Consider the following 9636-nt stretch of genomic DNA (forward strand, 5'->3'; position numbering starts at 1 on the left):
GACTCTTTTTTAGAGACTCGTAACCATATAAACTCATTTCTCCTTTCCATTTCCCCCTTACATTAGGTCAAACAGCATTTTAAAGTCATGTTATTTTATGTAGACAGGGATATTCTGCTGATCCGCATTGAACCTTCCATTCCAGGTCATTTTGCAGTTGCATCATCAGTTGGTAGTTGATGGTGATCCCTCGGTGCCAGGGAGGCTCATCCCCAGGTGTCATGTCCCAAGCAAACATTAATGATTATAAGACAAAAATTTAATGAAAATTTGTTACTGGATATATAATAATCCATTGGGCTAAATAGTTTACATGGGACTATATAGAAATTTAAAACAGAAGCAGATGTAAATGTTACATATTATCATCATCAGACTCATCTTCTTCCTTCAAAGATTCCTTAGCATATTTCTCTGCTTCTTCCCTTAAATCTTTGGAGCAATTTCATGTCTTCCTTTAGTTAATTCACTAACTCAGCTGAGCTCTAGTTCAAATGCTTTATCTTTATCTTCATCACGTACTATGTAAATTATTTTTGCAACATCTTTAACAACATCACGGCAGGTCATTTCTTTCATCTGAAGCTTTTCAATTTCTGTCTTTGCAGTTTGCCTGGCTTTACCAATGGCACAGCCCCAATAACCATATGAAACACCTGATGGATCAACCATGTAGAGTTGTGCACCATTCTTCACAACATAAGGCCCTAACATGAAACTGCACCCAAAAGGTCTAACAGAACTGTACAGTGTACAGCCATGAACATCCATGGCCACTCTGGCTGCAAGATGTTTGAGTGGAATGTTACAGCCAAGGTTAGATCTAAAGTCGGAAGCTTCTTCTCTTGCTATGTCTGCTAAAGAACAAGCATCTGCCAACAAACCTGCTGCCACCATTCCCACATGCCGATCAACATTAAAAAGCCGTTTGTTGGAACCTTTTTCATAAAGTTTAGAAAGGACTGATTTTTCTACTCCAAAGACAACATCATCTTTACATCTGATTCCAATAGCTGTACTACTATCTTCCACAGCCTTCATAGCATATTCAACTTGAAAAACTCTCCCATCAGGAGGGAATGTAGAGGCTGACAGGTTATACCCAGTATGGATAGAGCTCATTGTGTTAAAGCCACTGGGTTATGTAGGGATTCCAGGTCCAAAACGCTTCCACTAGCCTGGATAAGTGATTGACAAAGATTTTCTCCCATTGGATTGGCTGCTTTTTCACCCTTTTGACAAGATCCTTTGAGGTACAAAAGTGTTTAATTTTGAGGCAGTCCCATTTATCTATTTTATCTTTTGTTGCTCGTGCTTTGGGTGTAAAGTTTAAGAAACTATCACTGATCACAAGATGTCAGAGATGTTTTCCTACATTTTCTATTAGCACTTTTATGGTTGTCTCTTTTTTATTTAGGTCTTGACCCATTTTGAATTAATTTTTGTGTAAGGTGTGAGATAGGCATCCTCTTTCTTTTGACTATGGATATCCAGTTCTCCCTGCACCAAAGGAGTAGACTGTTCTGGCCCAGGCTTATCAAAAATACTTGACCATAGATGTGAGGATCTATTTCTGAATGCTTAATTTGTTTCCTCTGGTTAATCTGTCTTATGCCAATACCATGCTGTTTTTCCCACTAGCTCAGTAATATCCTTTATTTTTCTATTTTTAAAAAATTTTATTTCTCTTCCCTTTCTGCTCTCTGTGTCATTTCCTATGTGTTCTTCTGTATCCACTTGCATTCTTCTGAGCAGCACTGGGAATCTGTGTCTCTTTTCATTGTGTCATCTTGCTGCATCAGCTCTCCGTGTGTGCGGTATCAGTCCTGGGTGGGCTGCACTTTTTTTTCATGTGAGGCACCTTTCCTCAGGGGGAGCACTCCTTGTACGTGTGACTTCCCTACATGGGCCATACCCCTGTGTGGCATGGCACTCCTTGTGCACAGCAGCACTGCACATGGGCCAGCTCACTATATGGGTCAGGAGGCCCTGGGTTTGAACACTGAACCTCCCATACGGTAGGTAAACATTCGATCGGTTGAGCCAAATCTGCTTCCCTTGGTAATATCCTTTAAAGTCCAGAAGTTAGAGTCCTCCAACCTTGTTCTTTTTTCAAGCCATTTTTTTATCTATTCAGGGACACTTTCCCTTCCAAGTAATGTGATCATTGGTTTTCCCATCTCTGCAAAAAAAGATTGCATTGAATACGTAAATCTGTTTGGGTAGAATTGACATCTTAATGATACTTAGCCTTCCAGTCCACGAACAAAAGCTGTCCATTTATTTAAGCCTTCTTTGGTTTCTTTTGGCAATGTGTTGGAGTTTTCTGAATATGGGCCCTTTATATCTTTGCTTAACTTTATTCCTAAATATTTTATTCTAGTTACTCTTATAAATGAATTTTTTTTCTGATTTCCTTCTCAGATTGCATACCAGTAATGTATAGAAGTGCTATTCATTTTGTATATTAATCTTGTATCCTGCCACTTTGCCAAACTTGTCTATTAGGTCTAGTAGCTTTGTTATGGATTTTTCAGGAGATTCCAGGTATACAGTCATATCCTCAGTGAATAGTGGAAGTTTTACTTCTTCCTTTCTTATTTGGATGCCTTTTATTTCTTTATCTATCCTAATTGTTCTAGCTTGAATTTCTAGTACAATATTGAATAACAATAGTGACAGTGGGCATCCTTGTCTTGTTCGTGATCTCAGCAGGAAAGCTTTCTATTGCTGTAATCACCTCACAATAGAAAACATCTGCAACATCTACAATAAGGTAACATTTACAATAACAGGAAGAAATTGCAACATCATGTATATTAACAGGAAGTAACAAATAGGTAAGCCAGTTGCCCACAACATTTTACTTTTCACCATTGAGTACCATGCTAGCTGTAGGGTTTTCCTATATACATTTTACCATACTGGGAGTGCTTCCTTCTATTCTTATCTTTTGGGTGTTTTTCTCAAGAAAGGTGCTGTATTTTGACAAATGCCTTTTCTGCATCAATCAAGAAGATCATGTGATTTTTCCTCTTCAATTTATCAATGTGGTTTATTACACTAATTGATTTTCTTGTGTTGAACCACCCTTGCATACCTGGAATAAGACTGACTTGATTGTGGCGATAATTCTCTTAATGTGATTTTTTATTCGGTTTGCAAGTATTTTGTTGAAGGCTTTTTTGTATTTATATTCGTTAGAGATATTGGACTGTAATTTTTGTTTTTGTGGTATCTTTATCTGGTTTTGATATTTGGGTGATGTTGGCTTCATAGAATCAGTTTGGTAGTGTTCTTTCCTATTCAATTTTTTTTAAAAAGCTTGAGCAAGTTTGGTATTAGATCATCTTTGAATGACTCAAAAAATTCACCTGTGAAGCCATCTGAACCTGAACTTTTCATCTTTGGGAGGGTTGTGTTTGTTTTTTTTTAAGATTTATTATTTATTCCCACCCTTCCCCCCTCAGTTGTCTGCTCTCTGTGTCCATTTGCTGTGTATTCTTCTGTGTCTGCTTGTATTCTTGTCAGTGGCACAGGGAATCTGAGTCTCTTTTTGTTGTGTCATCTTTTTGCATCAGCTCTCCATGTGTGCAACACCACTTCTGGGCAGGCTGTTCTTTTCTTACAGGCAGCTCTCCTTGTGGGTGCACTCCTTGTGCGTGGAGCTCCCCTATGCTGGGGACACCCCTGTGTGGCATGGAACTCCTTGTGCACATCAGCATTGCATGTGGGCCAACTCACCACATGGGTCAGGAGGCTCTGGGTTTGAATCCTGAATCTGCCATGTGGTAGGCAGATACTGTATCAATTAAGCCAAATCTGCTTCCCTTTGGGAGGTTTTTGATGACTGTTTTAATCTTTTTACTTGTGATTGGTTTGTTGAGATCTCCTATTTCCTCTAGAGTGAGTGGATATCAGGGGTTCTTATCCTTTTTTTTCCACGAACCCCTTTGCCAGTCAGGTAAAAACCACAAATGCTTTCTCAGAATGTAGCAGCAGAGTTTTAGACACTTAACATTGGCATGTCTTTAAATTAAAATTTAGGATTATTCAGAATTCCTTCAAGCTTATAGACCCCCTGTAATCTTCCCACGGACCCTTGGGGGGGGTGTTGAACCCTTGTTCAGAACCCCTAGTATAAGTTTATGCGTTTTCTAGGAATTTGTCCATCTCATCTACATTGTCTCATTTTTTGGACACAGTAGTTCATAGCATACATTTTTGATCTCTCATTTCTGCAGGGTCAGTGGTAATGTGTCCCTTTCATTTCTGATTTTATATATTTGTATCTTTTTTGATTACTACTCTCCCTAAGGATTTGTCAAATTTGTTGAACTTCTCAAAGAACCAACTTTTCATTTTTCATTTTGTTGATTCTTCCTATTGCATTCATTCATTCATTTTTTTCATTCATTCATTCATTCATTCCATATCCCCCCCCCCTTACAGGTTGCTTGCTGTCTGCTCTCTGTGTCCATTCACTGTGTGGTCTTTTGTGTCTGTATTTATTTTTTATTTATTTCCACCCCACCCCCTCTACTCCCCCTTTGTGGCTTGCTTGTTTTCTGGTATCTGTGTCCATTCACTGCGTGCTCTTCTCTGTGTTTTTTTTTTTTTTTTTTTTTTGCTTGTCTCCTTTTTATGCTGCATCACCTTGCTAAGTCAGGTCTCTGTGGCATTTGTGGGCAGCGGCACTCCACGGTGCTTGCAGGCTGGGCAGCCCTCTGCTGTGCCAGAGCCAGCGGCTCACCACAGTGTACAGGGGAGCCTGCCTTCATAAGGAGGCCCCAAGATGCGAACTCAGGGCCCCCCATATGGTAGATGGGAGCCCAACTGATTGAGCCACAGATGCTTCCCACTCCCTATGGGGTTTTTTGTTCTTTATCTCATTTATTTCTGCTCTGATCTTTACTATTTCTTTTCTTCAGCTTGGGTTAGGATTAGTTTGCTGTTCTTTTTTTTATTTTTTTATTTATTTTTTATTGACTTTGTAATACTATTACATTAAAAATATATATGTGAGGTCCCATTCAACCCCACCCCCCCACCCCCCCTCTCCCCCCCCAACAGCACTCGTTCCCATCATCATGACACATCCATTGGATTTGGTAAGTACATCTTTGGGCACCTCTGCACCTCATAGACAATGGTCCACATCATGGCCCATACTCTCCTCCATTCCATCCAGTGGGCCCTGTGAGGATTTACGATGTCCGGTGATTACCTCTGAGGCGCCATCCAGGGCAGCTCCATGTCCCAAATACGCCTCCACCTCTCATCTCTTTCTGCCTTTCCCCATACCCATCGTCCACCATGTCCACTTTTCCCAATCCAATGCCACCTCTTCTATGTGGACATTGGATTGGTTGTGTCCATTGCACCTCTATGTCAAGAGGAGGCTCAGATTCCACATGGATGCTGGCTGCCATCCTCTCATTTTCAGTTGTAATCACTCTAGGCTCCATGGTGTGGTGATTGTCCTTCTTCAACTCCATCTTAGCTGAGTGTGGTAAGTCCAATAAATCAGATTGTAGGTGCTGGAGTCTGTTGAGGCTCAGGACCTGGCTATCACATTATCAGTCCAGAGATTCAAATCCCCTAACTATATCTTAAACCCCAACATTAACTGCAACTCCAGCAGATTAGCATGAAAGTCTTATGAAGGGAGATCCCATCTGAGTCCAGATTCATCACACTTAAACACCATTTCCAAAGAGGGGCCATCTGCCCTGGTAGTAAACCCCATCGGCCATGACCATAACTCTCATGGGTCTCTTTAGCCTTCATAGGAACCAATATCTGGGGGTTGTATCTGCTTTATCTGTCTCTCTGACTCTGCTCAGTTGTGCATGAGGGCAATCCTTCTGCCAGCCTCCAGACTCTTTTTTAGAAACTCGTAGCCATATAAACTCATTTCTCCTTTCCATTTCCCCCTTACTTTAGGTCAAACAGCATTTTAAAGTCATGTTATTTTATGTAGACATGGATATTCTGCTGATCCGCATTGAACCTTCCATATAAGGTCCTTTTCCAGTTGCATCATCAGTTGGTATTTGATAGTGGTCCCTCGTTGCCAGGGAGGCTCATCCCCGGGTGTCATGTCCCACGCTGGAGGGAAGGCATTGCATTTACATGCTGAGTTTGGCTTCGAGACTGGCCACATTTGAGTAACATGAAGGCTGACAGGAGGAAATTCCCAGGCACAATGTTGCTCTAGGCCTTGTTCTTATTTTAGGTTTATCAGCTCACAAGCATAGTCATTAGCATCAGGGCTCACTGTTGAACCCTCACTCCCTCCCGGTCCCCACTGCTGTACCTGGGAGACTATTGCTGCTCCCCTAGGGACCACGACAGAGCACCACTGGCCAGGAACCCAGTACCCCCCCTGCTGGGTTTTTAATTGTTGCCACTATGAGTATATCCAATCATTACCATGCACCCTGGACATATGTTCTGTACAGCTCCCTGTCAGCCATATATCACCTGTCATTGATATCCCATACCAGTATCCCTCCATTGCCATTGTTGAAACACTCTGTGATCCAGAACTCCCCAAAATTTGAAGCCCAATATAATGTCATGGTCCCTTACTAGGGAATGGCATATAGCGATGGGTTTAAAGGATAGATAAAGAACTTGGATAAAGTTAGATAAAGAACTTAGATAAAGAATGATGACTTGAAAAAATTCCACATCCTATCCTTTCCCCCCCCCCTAATTATTCAGCATTTCTTTGTAGGAGTCCTAGACCACAGCAATGCATATATATAATATACAGCACTCCCATACATCCACCACAACACCTTTTTCCTTCCACAGCGATACTCTTACACCCTATTCACATCATATTTACTTAAGGTGATGTACAGAGTCTGAGACATTAGCTTTCTAACATGGTAATATCTGTGCTTACATTATGGTGCATACTTTAGGATACACAGTTCTTTACATTTTTAGTTCTCCTATGTTTTACATTATGGTTTACATTATCAGTCTGTCGTCTCCTATATGTTATGGTGTAATATTACATGTTTTATATCCATCCTTGTGTACTCTCAAGAAACTCCTCCCTTGCCCCCCATTTACTTTGGTTCCACACATTTAACGTCCATTTTCCCTTCCACCTTGGTGCCCACAGTGACAGCCAACCTCCGTTTCCTGAGGAGCCACTTCCAGAGATAGATGGAATAGTGTTTAGGGCCTAACTTGCTCAACTGCCCCAATGCCCTGGGAGCCACCCTTTCTCTCGAGGGATAGAGTTCCCTCTATTTGGTGGCATTAGTCCTCCCCAGGATGTGGGTCCACCCCCACTCTCACTACTTGGGATTCCACCCCATGGTGTCATCCACTCTGGCAGAATGAGCATTTAGACATTCCACAGGAACCCGTCCTACATCAGACCCTCCCCTCCGAGCATTCTAAACAGGTAACCCTCTTTATTATATTTTGATATTATTTTCTCAGCATTTTACTCTCCACCACCTCCTAACCCTCTCCTGTGTTCGTATGCTCCCCCTCCCTCCCCCCACTTTTGGGCAACATTACCCAACCGTCCCTCCCCAGCCACCCTCAAACCCGTAAAGCCCCAACCAAAGGCAACCCCTTGCCCCCATTTTATCTCTTCTTTGTGTTCATACTTACCACCATCTCGTCTTAAATTCCACCCCTGCAGACATCGGCTCATATCCTTCCTCCACCCTCCGATTTCCTGTAAGTCTATCGTTCAGTCTCTTGCTATCTAGGGCAGCTTGTTTATTTCATATCATTGAGGTCATGTAGTATTTGTCCTTCAATGTCTGGGTTGCTTCACTCAACATAAGGTTCTCAAGATTCATCCATGTTATCACATGTGTTTGTAGTGTGTTTGTTCTTACAGCCGAGTAGTATTCCATTGTGTGTATATACCACATTTATTGATCCACTCATCTGTTGATGGGCATTTGGGTTGATTCCAACTTTTGGCAATAGTGAACAATGCTGCTATGAACATTGGTGTACATATATCAGTTTGTGTCCTTGTTTTCAGTTCTGCTGGGTATATACCCAGCAGTGGTATTGCTGGGTCATATGGCAAATCTATGGCTAGTTTTTTGAGAAACCGCCATACTGTCCTCCAGAATGGTTGGATCCTTCTGCATTCCCACCAGCAGTGGATGAGTGTTCCCCTTCCTTCACATCCTCTCCAGCACTTGTATTCTTCTGTTTTTTTCATAGCTGCCAATCTTATGGGTGTAAGATGGTATCTCATTGTAGTTTTGATTTGCATTTCCCTGATAGCTAGAGATTTGGAACATTTTTTCATGTGCTTTCTTGCCATTTGTATTTCTTCTTCGGAGAAGTGTCTGTTTAAGTCTTTTTCCCATTTTTTAAATGGGTTGTTTATCTTTTTATTTTCAAGATATAGGAGTTCTTTATATATGCAAGTTATAAGTTTCTTATCAGATATATGATTGCCAAATATTTTCTCCCACTGTGTGGGCTCCCTTTTTACTTTCTTGACAAACTCCTTTGAGGTGCAGAAGGCTTTAATTTTGAGGAAGTCCCATTTATCTATTAGTTCTTTTGCTGCTCGTGCTTTTGGTGAGATATTCATAAATCCATTTCCTATTACAAGGTCCTGTAGATGTTTCCCTACACTGCTTTCTAAGGTTTTTTATGGTCTTGGCTCTTATATTTAGGTCTTTGATCCATCTTGAGTTGATCTTTGTATAAGGTGTGAGATGGTAATCCTCTTTCATTCTTCTACATATGGCTATCCAGTTCTCCAGACACCATTTGTTGAATAGGCCACTGTCTCCCAATTGAGAGGGTTTGGTGGCTTTATCAAATATTATGTGGCTATATATGTGAGGTTCTATATCAGAGCTTTCAATTCAATTCCATTGGTCTATGTGTCTTTCCTTATGCCAATACCATGCTGTTTTCACCACCGTAGCTTTATAGTATGTTTTGAAGTCAGGTAGTGTGATTCCTCCAATTTTGTTTTCTTTTTCAGTATGTCTTTGGCTATTCGGGGTCTCTTTCCTTTCCAAATAAATTTCATAGTTAGTTTTTCTAGTTCCTTAAAGAAGGCTGCGTTGATTTTTATTGGGATTGCATTGAATGTGTAGATCAGTTTTGGTAGGATAGATATCTTAATAATGTTCAGTCTTCCTATCCATGAACAAGGAATAGTCTTCCATTTATTTAGGTCTTCTTTGATTTCCTTGAACAATCTTGTATAATTCTCATTGTATAAGTTCTTTACCTCTTTAGTTAAATTTATTCCTAAGTATTTGATTTTTTTATTTACTATTATGAATGGTATTTGTTTCTTGATTTCCTCCTGATCTTGCTCATTATTGGTGAACAGAAATGCTACTGATTTTTGCACATTGATCTTATAACCTGCGACTTTACTAAACTCCTTTATGTGTTCTAGAATCTTCGTTGTAGATCTCTCAGGGTTTTCTATGTATAGGATCATGTCATCTGCAAATAATGAAATTTTGACTTCTTCCTTTCCAATTTGAATGCCTTTTATTTCTGGTTCTTGCCTCAGTGCTCGTGCAAGTACTTCTAAGACAATGTTAAATAGGAGCGGAGACAGTGGGCATCCTTGTCTTGTTCCTGAGTTTAGAGGGAAGGAGTCTA

The 9636-nt window shown here is 40.6% G+C and overlaps 1 pseudogene; it reads right to left on the minus strand.

The window, feature by feature from the left end:
• Positions 1-474: 474 nt before the first annotated feature.
• Positions 475-1122, minus strand: LOC139438310 (proteasome subunit alpha type-3 pseudogene; annotated as a pseudogene).
• Positions 1123-9636: the final 8514 nt, after the last annotated feature.

Source organism: Dasypus novemcinctus, chromosome Y (genome assembly GCF_030445035.2).
Source record: "Dasypus novemcinctus isolate mDasNov1 chromosome Y, mDasNov1.1.hap2, whole genome shotgun sequence".
Lineage (NCBI taxonomy): Eukaryota > Metazoa > Chordata > Mammalia > Cingulata > Dasypodidae > Dasypus > Dasypus novemcinctus.